We start from the raw sequence: 18,878 nt of genomic DNA on the forward strand, positions 1-18,878 counted from the left end.
AGATGCCCAGCCGGAGTTTCCCTGCTGGCCCATCGGCTGTGGGATTAGAGGTCAAGCGCTTCGTGCTCCCCTGTCACAACTGCTCTTGAAAGGAGAGAGGGCACCCGAAACGTTGGATTCAAATGCACTTTTAGGAGATAAAGTGAGGAGTGACAGCAATGTTTGTGTCACAGTTGCAAAGCTAACTGTGTGCTAAACATGATCAGCAGGAGCTTTTTCGCAAGGCTCTTCTGCTGTTTTAGCACAGTCTAAACATTGCTGCTCTACTCTCTCTGTTGCTGCTCAGCAGAGAGAGAGCACAGAGATGTTGGATTCAATTGGTCTTTCAGGCAGGAAAGGGAGGAGTCACAGCAATGTATGTTGCAGAGTTGCAAAGCTCGCTGTGCGCTGAAGATGATCTGTAGGAACATTTTGTCCTAGCTTTTCTGCTCTTTCAGCAGAGTCTAAACGTTCCTGCTCTACTCACTCTGCTGCTGCTCAGAGAGAGCGGGCACTGGAAAGGTTGCATTCAAATGGACTTTTAGGAGATAAAGTGACCAGTGACAGTATTGTGTGTGTCACAGTTGCAAAGCTCACTGTGTGCTGAAGATGATCAGCAGGAACTTTGTGCATGTCTCTTCTGCTGTTTCAGCAGAGACCAAATGTAACTGCTATATTCTGCTGCTGCTGACAAAGAGCAAGCACAGGAGTTGTAGGATTCAATTGGACTTTCAGGTAGGAAAGTGAGGGGTGACAGCAATGTGTGTGACACAGTGTCAAAGCTCACTGTGCGCTGAAGATGCCCAGCCGGAGTTTCCCTGCTGGCCCATCGGCTGTGGGATTAGAGGTCAAGCGCTTCGTGCTCCCCTGTCACAACTGCTCTTGAAAGGAGAGAGGGCACCCGAAACGTTGGATTCAAATGCACTTTTAGGAGATAAAGTGAGGAGTGACAGCAATGTTTGTGTCACAGTTGCAAAGCTAACTGTGTGCTAAACATGATCAGCAGGAGCTTTTTCGCAAGGCTCTTCTGCTGTTTTAGCACAGTCTAAACATTGCTGCTCTACTCTCTCTGTTGCTGCTCAGCAGAGAGAGAGCACAGAGATGTTGGATTCAATTGGTCTTTCAGGCAGGAAAGGGAGGAGTCACAGCAATGTATGTTGCAGAGTTGCAAAGCTCGCTGTGCGCTGAAGATGATCTGTAGGAACATTTTGTCCTAGCTTTTCTGCTCTTTCAGCAGAGTCTAAACGTTCCTGCTCTACTCACTCTGCTGCTGCTCAGAGAGAGCGGGCACTGGAAAGGTTGCATTCAAATGGACTTTTAGGAGATAAAGTGACCAGTGAGAGTAATGTGTGTGTCACAGTTGCAAAGCTCACTGTGTGCTGAAGATGATCAGCAGGAACTTTGTGCATGTCTCTTCTGCTGTTTCAGCAGAGACCAAACGTAACTGCTATATTCTGCTGCTGCTGACAAAGAGCAAGCACAGGAGTTGTAGGATTCAATTGGACTTTCAGGTAGGAAAGTGAGGGGTGACAGCAATGTGTGTGACACAGTGTCAAAGCTCACTGTGCGCTGAAGATGCCCAGCCGGAGTTTCCCTGCTGGCCCATCGGCTGTGGGATTAGAGGTCAAGCGCTTCGTGCTCCCCTGTCACAACTGCTCTTGAAAGGAGAGAGGGCACCCGAAACGTTGGATTCAAATGCACTTTTAGGAGATAAAGTGAGGAGTGACAGCAATGTTTGTGTCACAGTTGCAAAGCTAACTGTGTGCTAAACATGATCAGCAGGAGCTTTTTCGCAAGGCTCTTCTGCTGTTTTAGCACAGTCTAAACATTGCTGCTCTACTCTCTCTGTTGCTGCTCAGCAGAGAGAGAGCACAGAGATGTTGGATTCAATTGGTCTTTCAGGCAGGAAAGGGAGGAGTGACAGCAATGTATGTTGCAGAGTTGCAAAGCTCGCTGTGCGCTGAAGATGATCTGTAGGAACATTTTGTCCTGGCTTTTCTGCTCTTTCAGCAGAGTCTAAACGTTCCTGCTCTACTTACTCTTGCTGCAGCTCACAGAGAGCGTGCACTGGAGAGGTTGCATTCAAATGGACTTTTAGGAGATAAAGTGACCAGTGAGAGTAATGTGTGTGTCACAGTTGCAAAGCTCACTGTGTGCTGAAGATGATCAGCAGGAACTTTGTGCATGTCTCTTCTGCTGTTTCAGCAGAGACCAAACGTAACTGCTATATTCTGCTGCTGCTGACAAAGAGCAAGCACAGGAGTTGTAGGATTCAATTGGACTTTCAGGTAGGAAAGTGAGGGGTGACAGCAATGTGTGTGACACAGTGTCAAAGCTCACTGTGCGCTGAAGATGCCCAGCCGGAGTTTCCCTGCTGGCCCATCGGCTGTGGGATTAGAGGTCAAGCGCTTCGTGCTCCCCTGTCACAACTGCTCTTGAAAGGAGAGAGGGCACCCGAAACGTTGGATTCAAATGCACTTTTAGGAGATAAAGTGAGGAGTGACAGCAATGTTTGTGTCACAGTTGCAAAGCTAACTGTGTGCTAAACATGATCAGCAGGAGCTTTTTCGCAAGGCTCTTCTGCTGTTTTAGCACAGTCTAAACATTGCTGCTCTACTCTCTCTGTTGCTGCTCAGCAGAGAGAGAGCACAGAGATGTTGGATTCAATTGGTCTTTCAGGCAGGAAAGGGAGGAGTGACAGCAATGTATGTTGCAGAGTTGCAAAGCTCGCTGTGCGCTGAAGATGATCTGTAGGAACATTTTGTCCTGGCTTTTCTGCTCTTTCAGCAGTGTCTAAACGTTCCTGCTCTACTTACTCTTGCTGCAGCTCACAGAGAGCGTGCACTGGAGAGGTTGTATTCAAACGGTCTTTTTGGAGAAAGAGTGAAGAGTGACAGCAATGTTTGTGTCACAGTTGCAAAGCTCACTGTGTGCTATAGATGACCAGCAGGAGGTTTTTCACAAGGCTCTTCTGCTGTTTTAGCACAGTCTAAACATTGCTGCTCTACTCTCTCTGTTGCTGCTCAGCAGAGAGCTGGCACAGAGATGTTGGATTCAACTGGTCTTTCAGGCAGGAAAGGGAGGAGTGACAGCAATGTGTGTTGCAGAGTTGCAAAGCTCGCTGTGCGCTGACGATGATCAGCAGGAACATTTTGGCCTGGCTCTTCTGCTCTTTCAGCAGAGTCTAAACGTTCCTGCTTTACTCACTCTGCTGCTGCTCAGAGAGAGCGGGCACTGGAAAGGTTGCATTCAAATGGACTTTTAGGAGATAAAGTGACCAGTGAGAGTAATGTGTGTGTCACAGTTGCAAAGCTCACTGTGTGCTGAAGATGATCAGCAGGAACTTTGTGCATGTCTCTTCTGCTGTTTCAGCAGAGACCAAACGTAACTGCTATATTCTGCTGCTGCTGACAAAGAGCAAGCACAGGAGTTGTAGGATTCAATTGGACTTTCAGGTAGGAAAGTGAGGGGTGACAGCAATGTGTGTGACACAGTTTCAAAGCTCACTGTGCGCTGAAGATGCCCAGCCGGAGTTTCCCTGCTGGCCCATCGGCTGTGGGATTAGAGGTCAAGCGCTTCGTGCTCCCCTGTCACAACTGCTCTTGAAAGGAGAGAGGGCACCCGAAACCTTGGATTCAAATGCACTTTTAGGAGATAAAGTGAGGAGTGACAGCAATGTTTGTGTCACAGTTGCAAAGCTAACTGTGTGCTAAACATGATCAGCAGGAGCTTTTTCGCAAGGCTCTTCTGCTGTTTTAGCACAGTCTAAACATTGCTGCTCTACTCTCTCTGTTGCTGCTCAGCAGAGAGAGAGCACAGAGATGTTGGATTCAATTGGTCTTTCAGGCAGGAAAGGGAGGAGTCACAGCAATGTATGTTGCAGAGTTGCAAAGCTCGCTGTGCGCTGAAGATGATCTGTAGGAACATTTTGTCCTAGCTTTTCTGCTCTTTCAGCAGAGTCTAAACGTTCCTGCTCTACTCACTCTGCTGCTGCTCAGAGAGAGCGGGCACTGGAAAGGTTGCATTCAAATGGACTTTTAGGAGATAAAGTGACCAGTGAGAGTAATGTGTGTGTCACAGTTGCAAAGCTCACTGTGTGCTGAAGATGATCAGCAGGAACTTTGTGCATGTCTCTTCTGCTGTTTCAGCAGAGACCAAACGTAACTGCTATATTCTGCTGCTGCTGACAAAGAGCAAGCACAGGAGTTGTAGGATTCAATTGGACTTTCAGGTAGGAAAGTGAGGGGTGACAGCAATGTGTGTGACACAGTGTCAAAGCTCACTGTGCGCTGAAGATGCCCAGCCGGAGTTTCCCTGCTGGCCCATCGGCTGTGGGATTAGAGGTCAAGCGCTTCGTGCTCCCCTGTCACAACTGCTCTTGAAAGGAGAGAGGGCACCCGAAACGTTGGATTCAAATGCACTTTTAGGAGATAAAGTGAGGAGTGACAGCAATGTTTGTGTCACAGTTGCAAAGCTAACTGTGTGCTAAACATGATCAGCAGGAGCTTTTTCGCAAGGCTCTTCTGCTGTTTTAGCACAGTCTAAACATTGCTGCTCTACTCTCTCTGTTGCTGCTCAGCAGAGAGAGAGCACAGAGATGTTGGATTCAATTGGTCTTTCAGGCAGGAAAGGGAGGAGTGACAGCAATGTATGTTGCAGAGTTGCAAAGCTCGCTGTGCGCTGAAGATGATCTGTAGGAACATTTTGTCCTGGCTTTTCTGCTCTTTCAGCAGTGTCTAAACGTTCCTGCTCTACTTACTCTTGCTGCAGCTCACAGAGAGCGTGCACTGGAGAGGTTGTATTCAAACAGTCTTTTTGGAGAAAGAGTGAAGAGTGACAGCAATGTTTGTGTCACAGTTGCAAAGCTCACTGTGTGCTATAGATGACCAGCAGGAGGTTTTTCGCAAGGCTCTTCTGCTGTTTTAGCACAGTCTAAACATTGCTGCTCTACTCTCTCTGTTGCTGCTCAGCAGAGAGCTGGCACAGAGATGTTGGATTCAACTGGTCTTTCAGGCAGGAAAGGGAGGAGTGTCAGCAATGTGTGTTGCAGAGTTGCAAAGCTCGCTGTGCGCTGACGATGATCAGCAGGAACATTTTGGCCTGGCTCTTCTGCTCTTTCAGCAGAGTCTAAACGTTCCTGCTTTACTCACTCTGCTGCTGCTCAGAGAGAGCGGGCACTGGAAAGGTTGCATTCAAATGGACTTTTAGGAGATAAAGTGACCAGTGACAGTAATGTGTGTGTCACAGTTGCAAAGCTCACTGTGTGCTGAAGATGATCAGCAGGAACTTTGTGCATGTCTCTTCTGCTGTTTCAGCAGAGACCAAACGTAACTGCTATATTCTGCTGCTGCTGACAAAGAGCAAGCACAGGAGTTGTAGGATTCAATTGGACTTTCAGGTAGGAAAGTGAGGGGTGACAGCAATGTGTGTGACACAGTGTCAAAGCTCACTGTGCGCTGAAGATGCCCAGCCGGAGTTTCCCTGCTGGCCCATCGGCTGTGGGATTAGAGTTCAAGCGCTTCGTGCTCCCCTGTCACAACTGCTCTTGAAAGGAGAGAGGGCACCCGAAACGTTGGATTCAAATGCACTTTTAGGAGATAAAGTGAGGAGTGACAGCAATGTTTGTGTCACAGTTGCAAAGCTAACTGTGTGCTAAACATGATCAGCAGGAGCTTTTTCGCAAGGCTCTTCTGCTGTTTTAGCACAGTCTAAACATTGCTGCTCTACTCTCTCTGTTGCTGCTCAGCAGAGAGAGAGCACAGAGATGTTGGATTCAATTGGTCTTTCAGGCAGGAAAGGGAGGAGTCACAGCAATGTATGTTGCAGAGTTGCAAAGCTCGCTGTGCGCTGAAGATGATCTGTAGGAACATTTTGTCCTAGCTTTTCTGCTCTTTCAGCAGAGTCTAAACGTTCCTGCTCTACTCACTCTGCTGCTGCTCAGAGAGAGCGGGCACTGGAAAGGTTGCATTCAAATGGACTTTTAGGAGATAAAGTGACCAGTGACAGTATTGTGTGTGTCACAGTTGCAAAGCTCACTGTGTGCTGAAGATGATCAGCAGGAACTTTGTGCATGTCTCTTCTGCTGTTTCAGCAGAGACCAAATGTAACTGCTATATTCTGCTGCTGCTGACAAAGAGCAAGCACAGGAGTTGTAGGATTCAATTGGACTTTCAGGTAGGAAAGTGAGGGGTGACAGCAATGTGTGTGACACAGTGTCAAAGCTCACTGTGCGCTGAAGATGCCCAGCCGGAGTTTCCCTGCTGGCCCATCGGCTGTGGGATTAGAGGTCAAGCGCTTCGTGCTCCCCTGTCACAACTGCTCTTGAAAGGAGAGAGGGCACCCGAAACGTTGGATTCAAATGCACTTTTAGGAGATAAAGTGAGGAGTGACAGCAATGTTTGTGTCACAGTTGCAAAGCTAACTGTGTGCTAAACATGATCAGCAGGAGCTTTTTCGCAAGGCTCTTCTGCTGTTTTAGCACAGTCTAAACATTGCTGCTCTACTCTCTCTGTTGCTGCTCAGCAGAGAGAGAGCACAGAGATGTTGGATTCAATTGGTCTTTCAGGCAGGAAAGGGAGGAGTCACAGCAATGTATGTTGCAGAGTTGCAAAGCTCGCTGTGCGCTGAAGATGATCTGTAGGAACATTTTGTCCTAGCTTTTCTGCTCTTTCAGCAGAGTCTAAACGTTCCTGCTCTACTCACTCTGCTGCTGCTCAGAGAGAGCGGGCACTGGAAAGGTTGCATTCAAATGGACTTTTAGGAGATAAAGTGACCAGTGAGAGTAATGTGTGTGTCACAGTTGCAAAGCTCACTGTGTGCTGAAGATGATCAGCAGGAACTTTGTGCATGTCTCTTCTGCTGTTTCAGCAGAGACCAAACGTAACTGCTATATTCTGCTGCTGCTGACAAAGAGCAAGCACAGGAGTTGTAGGATTCAATTGGACTTTCAGGTAGGAAAGTGAGGGGTGACAGCAATGTGTGTGACACAGTGTCAAAGCTCACTGTGCGCTGAAGATGCCCAGCCGGAGTTTCCCTGCTGGCCCATCGGCTGTGGGATTAGAGGTCAAGCGCTTCGTGCTCCCCTGTCACAACTGCTCTTGAAAGGAGAGAGGGCACCCGAAACGTTGGATTCAAATGCACTTTTAGGAGATAAAGTGAGGAGTGACAGCAATGTTTGTGTCACAGTTGCAAAGCTAACTGTGTGCTAAACATGATCAGCAGGAGCTTTTTCGCAAGGCTCTTCTGCTGTTTTAGCACAGTCTAAACATTGCTGCTCTACTCTCTCTGTTGCTGCTCAGCAGAGAGAGAGCACAGAGATGTTGGATTCAATTGGTCTTTCAGGCAGGAAAGGGAGGAGTGACAGCAATGTATGTTGCAGAGTTGCAAAGCTCGCTGTGCGCTGAAGATGATCTGTAGGAACATTTTGTCCTGGCTTTTCTGCTCTTTCAGCAGTGTCTAAACGTTCCTGCTCTACTTACTCTTGCTGCAGCTCACAGAGAGCGTGCACTGGAGAGGTTGTATTCAAACAGTCTTTTTGGAGAAAGAGTGAAGAGTGACAGCAATGTTTGTGTCACAGTTGCAAAGCTCACTGTGTGCTATAGATGACCAGCAGGAGGTTTTTCGCAAGGCTCTTCTGCTGTTTTAGCACAGTCTAAACATTGCTGCTCTACTCTCTCTGTTGCTGCTCAGCAGAGAGCTGGCACAGAGATGTTGGATTCAACTGGTCTTTCAGGCAGGAAAGGGAGGAGTGTCAGCAATGTGTGTTGCAGAGTTGCAAAGCTCGCTGTGCGCTGACGATGATCAGCAGGAACATTTTGGCCTGGCTCTTCTGCTCTTTCAGCAGAGTCTAAACGTTCCTGCTTTACTCACTCTGCTGCTGCTCAGAGAGAGCGGGCACTGGAAAGGTTGCATTCAAATGGACTTTTAGGAGATAAAGTGACCAGTGACAGTAATGTGTGTGTCACAGTTGCAAAGCTCACTGTGTGCTGAAGATGATCAGCAGGAACTTTGTGCATGTCTCTTCTGCTGTTTCAGCAGAGACCAAACGTAACTGCTATATTCTGCTGCTGCTGACAAAGAGCAAGCACAGGAGTTGTAGGATTCAATTGGACTTTCAGGTAGGAAAGTGAGGGGTGACAGCAATGTGTGTGACACAGTGTCAAAGCTCACTGTGCGCTGAAGATGCCCAGCCGGAGTTTCCCTGCTGGCCCATCGGCTGTGGGATTAGAGTTCAAGCGCTTCGTGCTCCCCTGTCACAACTGCTCTTGAAAGGAGAGAGGGCACCCGAAACGTTGGATTCAAATGCACTTTTAGGAGATAAAGTGAGGAGTGACAGCAATGTTTGTGTCACAGTTGCAAAGCTAACTGTGTGCTAAACATGATCAGCAGGAGCTTTTTCGCAAGGCTCTTCTGCTGTTTTAGCACAGTCTAAACATTGCTGCTCTACTCTCTCTGTTGCTGCTCAGCAGAGAGAGAGCACAGAGATGTTGGATTCAATTGGTCTTTCAGGCAGGAAAGGGAGGAGTCACAGCAATGTATGTTGCAGAGTTGCAAAGCTCGCTGTGCGCTGAAGATGATCTGTAGGAACATTTTGTCCTAGCTTTTCTGCTCTTTCAGCAGAGTCTAAACGTTCCTGCTCTACTTACTCTTGCTGCTGCTCAGAGAGAGCGGGCACTGGAAAGGTTGCATTCAAATGGACTTTTAGGAGATAAAGTGACCAGTGACAGTATTGTGTGTGTCACAGTTGCAAAGCTCACTGTGTGCTGAAGATGATCAGCAGGAACTTTGTGCATGTCTCTTCTGCTGTTTCAGCAGAGACCAAATGTAACTGCTATATTCTGCTGCTGCTGACAAAGAGCAAGCACAGGAGTTGTAGGATTCAATTGGACTTTCAGGTAGGAAAGTGAGGGGTGACAGCAATGTGTGTGACACAGTGTCAAAGCTCACTGTGCGCTGAAGATGCCCAGCCGGAGTTTCCCTGCTGGCCCATCGGCTGTGGGATTAGAGGTCAAGCGCTTCGTGCTCCCCTGTCACAACTGCTCTTGAAAGGAGAGAGGGCACCCGAAACGTTGGATTCAAATGCACTTTTAGGAGATAAAGTGAGGAGTGACAGCAATGTTTGTGTCACAGTTGCAAAGCTAACTGTGTGCTAAACATGATCAGCAGGAGCTTTTTCGCAAGGCTCTTCTGCTGTTTTAGCACAGTCTAAACATTGCTGCTCTACTCTCTCTGTTGCTGCTCAGCAGAGAGAGAGCACAGAGATGTTGGATTCAATTGGTCTTTCAGGCAGGAAAGGGAGGAGTCACAGCAATGTATGTTGCAGAGTTGCAAAGCTCGCTGTGCGCTGAAGATGATCTGTAGGAACATTTTGTCCTAGCTTTTCTGCTCTTTCAGCAGAGTCTAAACGTTCCTGCTCTACTCACTCTGCTGCTGCTCAGAGAGAGCGGGCACTGGAAAGGTTGCATTCAAATGGACTTTTAGGAGATAAAGTGACCAGTGAGAGTAATGTGTGTGTCACAGTTGCAAAGCTCACTGTGTGCTGAAGATGATCAGCAGGAACTTTGTGCATGTCTCTTCTGCTGTTTCAGCAGAGACCAAACGTAACTGCTATATTCTGCTGCTGCTGACAAAGAGCAAGCACAGGAGTTGTAGGATTCAATTGGACTTTCAGGTAGGAAAGTGAGGGGTGACAGCAATGTGTGTGACACAGTGTCAAAGCTCACTGTGCGCTGAAGATGCCCAGCCGGAGTTTCCCTGCTGGCCCATCGGCTGTGGGATTAGAGGTCAAGCGCTTCGTGCTCCCCTGTCACAACTGCTCTTGAAAGGAGAGAGGGCACCCGAAACGTTGGATTCAAATGCACTTTTAGGAGATAAAGTGAGGAGTGACAGCAATGTTTGTGTCACAGTTGCAAAGCTAACTGTGTGCTAAACATGATCAGCAGGAGCTTTTTCGCAAGGCTCTTCTGCTGTTTTAGCACAGTCGAAACATTGCTGCTCTACTCTCTCTGTTGCTGCTCAGCAGAGAGAGAGCACAGAGATGTTGGATTCAATTGGTCTTTCAGGCAGGAAAGGGAGGAGTGACAGCAATGTATGTTGCAGAGTTGCAAAGCTCGCTGTGCGCTGAAGATGATCTGTAGGAACATTTTGTCCTGGCTTTTCTGCTCTTTCAGCAGAGTCTAAACGTTCCTGCTCTACTTACTCTTGCTGCAGCTCACAGAGAGCGTGCACTGGAGAGGTTGCATTCAAATGGACTTTTAGGAGATAAAGTGACCAGTGAGAGTAATGTGTGTGTCACAGTTGCAAAGCTCACTGTGTGCTGAAGATGATCAGCAGGAACTTTGTGCATGTCTCTTCTGCTGTTTCAGCAGAGACCAAACGTAACTGCTATATTCTGCTGCTGCTGACAAAGAGCAAGCACAGGAGTTGTAGGATTCAATTGGACTTTCAGGTAGGAAAGTGAGGGGTGACAGCAATGTGTGTGACACAGTGTCAAAGCTCACTGTGCGCTGAAGATGCCCAGCCGGAGTTTCCCTGCTGGCCCATCGGCTGTGGGATTAGAGGTCAAGCGCTTCGTGCTCCCCTGTCACAACTGCTCTTGAAAGGAGAGAGGGCACCCGAAACGTTGGATTCAAATGCACTTTTAGGAGATAAAGTGAGGAGTGACAGCAATGTTTGTGTCACAGTTGCAAAGCTAACTGTGTGCTAAACATGATCAGCAGGAGCTTTTTCGCAAGGCTCTTCTGCTGTTTTAGCACAGTCTAAACATTGCTGCTCTACTCTCTCTGTTGCTGCTCAGCAGAGAGAGAGCACAGAGATGTTGGATTCAATTGGTCTTTCAGGCAGGAAAGGGAGGAGTGACAGCAATGTATGTTGCAGAGTTGCAAAGCTCGCTGTGCGCTGAAGATGATCTGTAGGAACATTTTGTCCTGGCTTTTCTGCTCTTTCAGCAGTGTCTAAACGTTCCTGCTCTACTTACTCTTGCTGCAGCTCACAGAGAGCGTGCACTGGAGAGGTTGTATTCAAACGGTCTTTTTGGAGAAAGAGTGAGGAGTGACAGCAATGTTTGTGTCACAGTTGCAAAGCTCACTGTGTGCTATAGATGACCAGCAGGAGGTTTTTCGCAAGGCTCTTCTGCTGTTTTAGCACAGTCTAAACATTGCTGCTCTACTCTCTCTGTTGCTGCTCAGCAGAGAGCTGGCACAGAGATGTTGGATTCAACTGGTCTTTCAGGCAGGAAAGGGAGGAGTGACAGCAATGTGTGTTGCAGAGTTGCAAAGCTCGCTGTGCGCTGACGATGATGAGCAGGAACATTTTGGCCTGGCTCTTCTGCTCTTTCAGCAGAGTCTAAACGTTCCTGCTTTACTCACTCTGCTGCTGCTCAGAGAGAGCGGGCACTGGAAAGGTTGCATTCAAATGGACTTTTAGGAGATAAAGTGACCAGTGACAGTAATGTGTGTGTCACAGTTGCAAAGCTCACTGTGTGCTGAAGATGATCAGCAGGAACTTTGTGCATGTCTCTTCTGCTGTTTCAGCAGAGACCAAACGTAACTGCTATATTCTGCTGCTGCTGACAAAGAGCAAGCACAGGAGTTGTAGGATTCAATTGGACTTTCAGGTAGGAAAGTGAGGGGTGACAGCAATGTGTGTGACACAGTTTCAAAGCTCACTGTGCGCTGAAGATGCCCAGCCGGAGTTTCCCTGCTGGCCCATCGGCTGTGGGATTAGAGGTCAAGCGCTTCGTGCTCCCCTGTCACAACTGCTCTTGAAAGGAGAGAGGGCACCCGAAACGTTGGATTCAAATGCACTTTTAGGAGATAAAGTGAGGAGTGACAGCAATGTTTGTGTCACAGTTGCAAAGCTAACTGTGTGCTAAACATGATCAGCAGGAGCTTTTTCGCAAGGCTCTTCTGCTGTTTTAGCACAGTCGAAACATTGCTGCTCTACTCTCTCTGTTGCTGCTCAGCAGAGAGTGAGCACAGAGATGTTGGATTCAATTGGTCTTTCAGGCAGGAAAGGGAGGAGTGACAGCAATGTATGTTGCAGAGTTGCAAAGCTCGCTGTGCGCTGAAGATGATCTGTAGGAACATTTTGGCCTGGCTTTTCTGCTCTTTCAGCAGTGTCTAAACGTTCCTGCTCTACTTACTCTTGCTGCAGCTCACAGAGAGCGTGCACTGGAGAGGTTGTATTCAAACGGTCTTTTTGGAGAAAGAGTGAAGAGTGACAGCAATGTTTGTGTCACAGTTGCAAAGCTCACTGTGTGCTATAGATGACCAGCAGGAGGTTTTTCGCAAGGCTCTTCTGCTGTTTTAGCACAGTCTAAACATTGCTGCTCTACTCTCTCTGTTGCTGCTCAGCAGAGAGCTGGCACAGAGATGTTGGATTCAACTGGTCTTTCAGGCAGGAAAGGGAGGAGTGACAGCAATGTGTGATGCAGAGTTGCAAAGCTCGCTGTGCGCTGACGATGATCAGCAGGAACATTTTGGCCTGGCTCTTCTGCTCTTTCAGCAGAGTCTAAACGTTCCTGCTCTACTCACTCTGCTGCTGCTCAGAGAGAGCGGGCACTGGAAAGGTTGCATTCAAATGGACTTTTAGGAGATAAAGTGACCAGTGACAGTAATGTGTGTGTCACAGTTGCAAAGCTCACTGTGTGCTGAAGATGATCAGCAGGAACTTTGTGCATGTCTCTTCTGCTGTTTCAGCAGAGACCAAACGTAACTGCTATATTCTGCTGCTGCTGACAAAGAGCAAGCACAGGAGTTGTAGGATTCAATTGGACTTTCAGGTAGGAAAGTGAGGGGTGACAGCAATGTGTGTGACACAGTGTCAAAGCTCACTGTGCGCTGAAGATGCCCAGCCGGAGTTTCCCTGCTGGCCCATCGGCTGTGGGATTAGAGGTCAAGCGCTTCGTGCTCCCCTGTCACAACTGCTCTTGAAAGGAGAGAGGGCACCCGAAACGTTGGATTCAAATGCACTTTTAGGAGATAAAGTGAGGAGTGACAGCAATGTTTGTGTCACAGTTGCAAAGCTAACTGTGTGCTAAACATGATCAGCAGGAGCTTTTTCGCAAGGCTCTTCTGCTGTTTTAGCACAGTCGAAACACTGCTGCTCTACTCTCTCTGTTGCTGCTCAGCAGAGAGAGAGCACAGAGATGTTGGATTCAATTGGTCTTTCAGGCAGGAAAGGGAGGAGTGACAGCAATGTATGTTGCAGAGTTGCAAAGCTCGCTGTGCGCTGAAGATGATCTGTAGGAACATTTTGGCCTGGCTTTTCTGCTCTTTCAGCAGTGTCTAAACGTTCCTGCTCTACTTACTCTTGCTGCAGCTCACAGAGAGCGTGCACTGGAGAGGTTGTATTCAAACGGTCTTTTTGGAGAAAGAGTGAAGAGTGACAGCAATGTTTGTGTCACAGTTGCAAAGCTCACTGTGTGCTATAGATGACCAGCAGGAGGTTTTTCGCAAGGCTCTTCTGCTGTTTTAGCACAGTCTAAACATTGCTGCTCTACTCTCTCTGTTGCTGCTCAGCAGAGAGCTGGCACAGAGATGTTGGATTCAACTGGTCTTTCAGGCAGGAAAGGGAGGAGTGACAGCAATGTGTGTTGCAGAGTTGCAAAGCTCGCTGTGCGCTGACGATGATGAGCAGGAACATTTTGGCCTGGCTCTTCTGCTCTTTCAGCAGAGTCTAAACGTTCCTGCTCTACTCACTCTGCTGCTGCTCAGAGAGAGCGGGCACTGGAAAGGTTGCATTCAAATGGACTTTTAGGAGATAAAGTGACCAGTGACAGTAATGTGTGTGTCACAGTTGCAAAGCTCACTGTGTGCTGAAGATGATCAGCAGGAACTTTGTGCATGTCTCTTCTGCTGTTTCAGCAGAGACCAAACGTAACTGCTATATTCTGCTGCTGCTGACAAAGAGCAAGCACAGGAGTTGTAGGATTCAATTGGACTTTCAGGTAGGAAAGTGAGGGGTGACAGCAATGTGTGTGACACAGTTTCAAAGCTCACTGTGCGCTGAAGATGCCCAGCCGGAGTTTCCCTGCTGGCCCATCGGCTGTGGGATTAGAGGTCAAGCGCTTCGTGCTCCCCTGTCACAACTGCTCTTGAAAGGAGAGAGGGCCCCAGAAACGTTGGATTCAAATGCACTTTTAGGAGATAAAGTGAGGAGTGACAGCAATGTTAGTGTCACAGTTGCAAAGCTAACTGTGTGCTAAACATGATCAGCAGGAGCTTTTTCGCAAGGCTCTTCTGCTGTTTTAGCACAGTCGAAACATTGCTGCTCTACTCTCTCTGTTGCTGCTCAGCAGAGAGTGAGCACAGAGATGTTGGATTCAATTGGTCTTTCAGGCAGGAAAGGGAGGAGTGACAGCAATGTATGTTGCAGAGTTGCAAAGCTCGCTGTGCGCTGAAGATGATCTGTAGGAACATTTTGGCCTGGCTTTTCTGCTCTTTCAGCAGTGTCTAAACGTTCCTGCTCTACTTACTCTTGCTGCAGCTCACAGAGAGCGTGCACTGGAGAGGTTGTATTCAAACGGTCTTTTTGGAGAAAGAGTGAGGAGTGACAGCAATGTTTGTGTCACAGTTGCAAAGCTCACTGTGTGCTATAGATGACCAGCAGGAGGTTTTTCGCAAGGCTCTTCTGCTGTTTTAGCACAGTCTAAAGATTGCTGCTCTACTCTCTCTGTTGCTGCTCAGCAGAGAGCTGGCACAGAGATGTTGGATTCAACTGGTCTTTCAGGCAGGAAAGGGAGGAGTGACAGCAATGTGTGTTGCAGAGTTGCAAAGCTCGCTGTGCGCTGACGATGATCAGCAGGAACATTTTGGCCTGGCTCTTCTGCTCTTTCAGCAGAGTCTAAACGTTCCTGCTCTACTCACTCTGCTGCTGCTCAGAGAGAGCGGGCACTGGAAAGGTTGCATTCAAATGGACTTTTAGGAGATAAAGTGACCAGTGACAGTAATGTGTGTGTCACAGTTGCAAAGCTCACTGTGTGCTGAAGATGATCAGCAGGAACTTTGTGCATGTCTCTTCTGCTGTTTCAGCAGAGACCAAACGTAACTGCTATATTCTGCTGCTGCTGACAAAGAGCAAGCACAGGAGTTGTAGGATTCAATTGGACTTTCAGGTAGGAAAGTGAGGGGTGACAGCAATGTGTGTGACACAGTGTCAAAGCTCACTGTGCGCTGAAGATGCCCAGCCGGAGTTTCCCTGCTGGCCCATCGGCTGTGGGATTAGAGGTCAAGTGCTTCGTGCTCCCCTGTCACAACTGCTCTTGAAAGGAGAGAGGGCACCCGAAACGTTGGATTCAAATGCACTTTTAGGAGATAAAGTGAGGAGTGACAGCAATGTTTGTGTCACAGTTGCAAAGCTAACTGTGTGCTAAACATGATCAGCAGGAGCTTTTTCGCAAGGCTCTTCTGCTGTTTTAGCACAGTCGAAACATTGCTGCTCTACTCTCTCTGTTGCTGCTCAGCAGAGAGTGAGCACAGAGATGTTGGATTCAATTGGTCTTTCAGGCAGGAAAGGGAGGAGTGACAGCAATGTATGTTGCAGAGTTGCAAAGCTCGCTGTGCGCTGAAGATGATCTGTAGGAACATTTTGGCCTGGCTTTTCTGCTCTTTCAGCAGTGTCTAAACGTTCCTGCTCTACTTACTCTTGCTGCAGCTCACAGAGAGCGTGCACTGGAGAGGTTGTATTCAAACGGTCTTTTTGGAGAAAGAGTGAGGAGTGACAGCAATGTTTGTGTCACAGTTGCAAAGCTCACTGTGTGCTATAGATGACCAGCAGGAGGTTTTTCGCAAGGCTCTTCTGCTGTTTTAGCACAGTCTAAACATTGCTGCTCTACTCTCTCTGTTGCTGCTCAGCAGAGAGCTGGCACAGAGATGTTGGATTCAACTGGTCTTTCAGGCAGGAAAGGGAGGAGTGACAGCAATGTGTGTTGCAGAGTTGCAAAGCTCGCTGTGCGCTGACGATGATGAGCAGGAACATTTTGGCCTGGCTCTTCTGCTCTTTCAGCAGAGTCTAAACGTTCCTGCTCTACTCACTCTGCTGCTGCTCAGAGAGAGCGGGCACTGGAAAGGTTGCATTCAAATGGACTTTTAGGAGATAAAGTGACCAGTGACAGTAATGTGTGTGTCACAGTTGCAAAGCTCACTGTGTGCTGAAGATGATCAGCAGGAACTTTGTGCATGTCTCTTCTGCTGTTTCAGCAGAGACCAAACGTAACTGCTATATTCTGCTGCTGCTGACAAAGAGCAAGCACAGGAGTTGTAGGATTCAATTGGACTTTCAGGTAGGAAAGTGAGGGGTGACAGCAATGTGTGTGACACAGTTTCAAAGCTCACTGTGCGCTGAAGATGCCCAGCCGGAGTTTCCCTGCTGGCCCATCGGCTGTGGGATTAGAGGTCAAGCGCTTCGTGCTCCCCTGTCACAACTGCTCTTGAAAGGAGAGAGGGCCCCAGAAACGTTGGATTCAAATGCACTTTTAGGAGATAAAGTGAGGAGTGACAGCAATGTTTGTGTCACAGTTGCAAAGCTAACTGTGTGCTAAACATGATCAGCAGGAGCTTTTTCGCAAGGCTCTTCTGCTGTTTTAGCACAGTCGAAACATTGCTGCTCTACTCTCTCTGTTGCTGCTCAGCAGAGAGTGAGCACAGAGATGTTGGATTCAATTGGTCTTTCAGGCAGGAAAGGGAGGAGTGTCAGCAATGTATGTTGCAGAGTTGCAAAGCTCGCTGTGCGCTGAAGATGATCTGTAGGAACATTTTGGCCTGGCTTTTCTGCTCTTTCAGCAGTGTCTAAACGTTCCTGCTCTACTTACTCTTGCTGCAGCTCACAGAGAGCGTGCACTGGAGAGGTTGTATTCAAACGGTCTTTTTGGAGAAAGAGTGAGGAGTGACAGCAATGTTTGTGTCACAGTTGCAAAGCTCACTGTGTGCTATAGATGACCAGCAGGAGGTTTTTCGCAAGGCTCTTCTGCTGTTTTAGCACAGTCTAAACATTGCTGCTCTACTCTCTCTGTTGCTGCTCAGCAGAGAGCTGGCACAGAGATGTTGGATTCAACTGGTCTTTCACGCAGGAAAGGGAGGAGTGACAGCAATGTGTGTTGCAGAGTTGCAAAGCTCGCTGTGCGCTGACGATGATCAGCAGGAACATTTTGGCCTGGCTCTTCTGCTCTTTCAGCAGAGTCTAAACGTTCCTGCTCTACTCACTCTGCTGCTGCTCAGAGAGAGCGGGCACTGGAAAGGTTGCATTCAAATGGACTTTTAGGAGATAAAGTGACCAGTGACAGTAATGTGTGTGTCACAGTTGCAAAGCTCACTGTGTGCTGAAGATGATCAGCAGGAACTTTGTGCATGTCTCTTCTGCTGTTTCAGCAGAGACCAAACGTAACTGCTATAATCTGCTGCTGCTGACAAAGAGCAAGCACAGGAGTTGTAGGATTCAATTAGACTTTCAGGTAGGAAAGTGAGGGGTGACAGCAATGTGTGTGACACAGTTTCAAAGCTCACTGTGCGCTGAAGATGCCCAGCCGGAGTTTCCCTGCTGGCCCATCGGCTGTGGGATTAGAGGTCAAGTGCTTCGTGCTCCCCTGTCACAACTGCTCTTGAAAGGAGAGAGGGCACCAGAAACGTTGGATTCAAATGCACTTTTAGGAGATAAAGTGAGGAGTGACAGCAATGTTTGTGTCACAGTTGCAAAGCTAACTGTGTGCTAAACATGATCAGCAGGAGCTTTTTCGCAAGGCTCTTCTGCTGTTTTAGCACAGTCGAAACATTGCTGCTCTACTCTCTCTGTTGCTGCTCAGCAGAGAGTGAGCACAGAGATGTTGGATTCAATTGGTCTTTCAGGCAGGAAAGGGAGGAGTGACAGCAATGTATGTTGCAGAGTTGCAAAGCTCGCTGTGCGCTGAAGATGATCTGTAGGAACATTTTGGCCTGGCTTTTCTGCTCTTTCAGCAGTGTCTAAACGTTCCTGCTCTACTTACTCTTGCTGCAGCTCACAGAGAGCGTGCACTGGAGAGGTTGTATTCAAACGGTCTTTTTGGAGAAAGAGTGAAGAGTGACAGCAATGTTTGTGTCACAGTTGCAAAGCTCACTGTGTGCTATAGATGACCAGCAGGAGGTTTTTCGCAAGGCTCTTCTGCTGTTTTAGCACAGTCTAAACATTGCTGCTCTACTCTCTCTGTTGCTGCTCAGCAGAGAGCTGGCACAGAGATGTTGGATTCAACTGGTCTTTCAGGCAGGAAAGGGAGGAGTGACAGCAATGTGTGTTGCAGAGTTGCAAAGCTCGCTGTGCGCTGACGATGATCAGCAGGAACATTTTGGCCTGGCTCTTCTGCTCTTTCAGCAGAGTCTAAACGTTCCTGCTCTACTCACTCTGCTGCTGCTCAGAGAGAGCGGGCACTGGAAAGGTTGCATTCAAATGGACTTTTAGGAGATAAAGTGACCAGTGACAGTAATGTGTGTGTCACAGTTGCAAAGCTCACTGTGTGCTGAAGATGATCAGCAGGAACTTTGTGCATGTCTCTTCTGCTGTTTCAGCAGAGACCAAACGTAACTGCTATATTCTGCTGCTGCTGACAAAGAGCAAGCACAGGAGTTGTAGGATTCAATTGGACTTTCAGGTAGGAAAGTGAGGGGTGACAGCAATGTGTGTGACACAGTGTCAAAGCTCACTGTGCGCTGAAGATGCCCAGCCGGAGTTTCCCTGCTGGCCCATCGGCTGTGGGATTAGAGGTCAAGCGCTTCGTGCTCCCCTGTCACAACTGCTCTTGAAAGGAGAGAGGGCACCCGAAACGTTGGATTCAAATGCACTTTTAGGAGATAAAGTGAGGAGTGACAGCAATGTTTGTGTCACAGTTGCAAAGCTAACTGTGTGCTAAACATGATCAGCAGGAGCTTTTTCGC

This window comes from Lathamus discolor, chromosome 5, assembly GCF_037157495.1.
Source record: "Lathamus discolor isolate bLatDis1 chromosome 5, bLatDis1.hap1, whole genome shotgun sequence".
Classification (NCBI taxonomy): domain Eukaryota; kingdom Metazoa; phylum Chordata; class Aves; order Psittaciformes; family Psittacidae; genus Lathamus; species Lathamus discolor.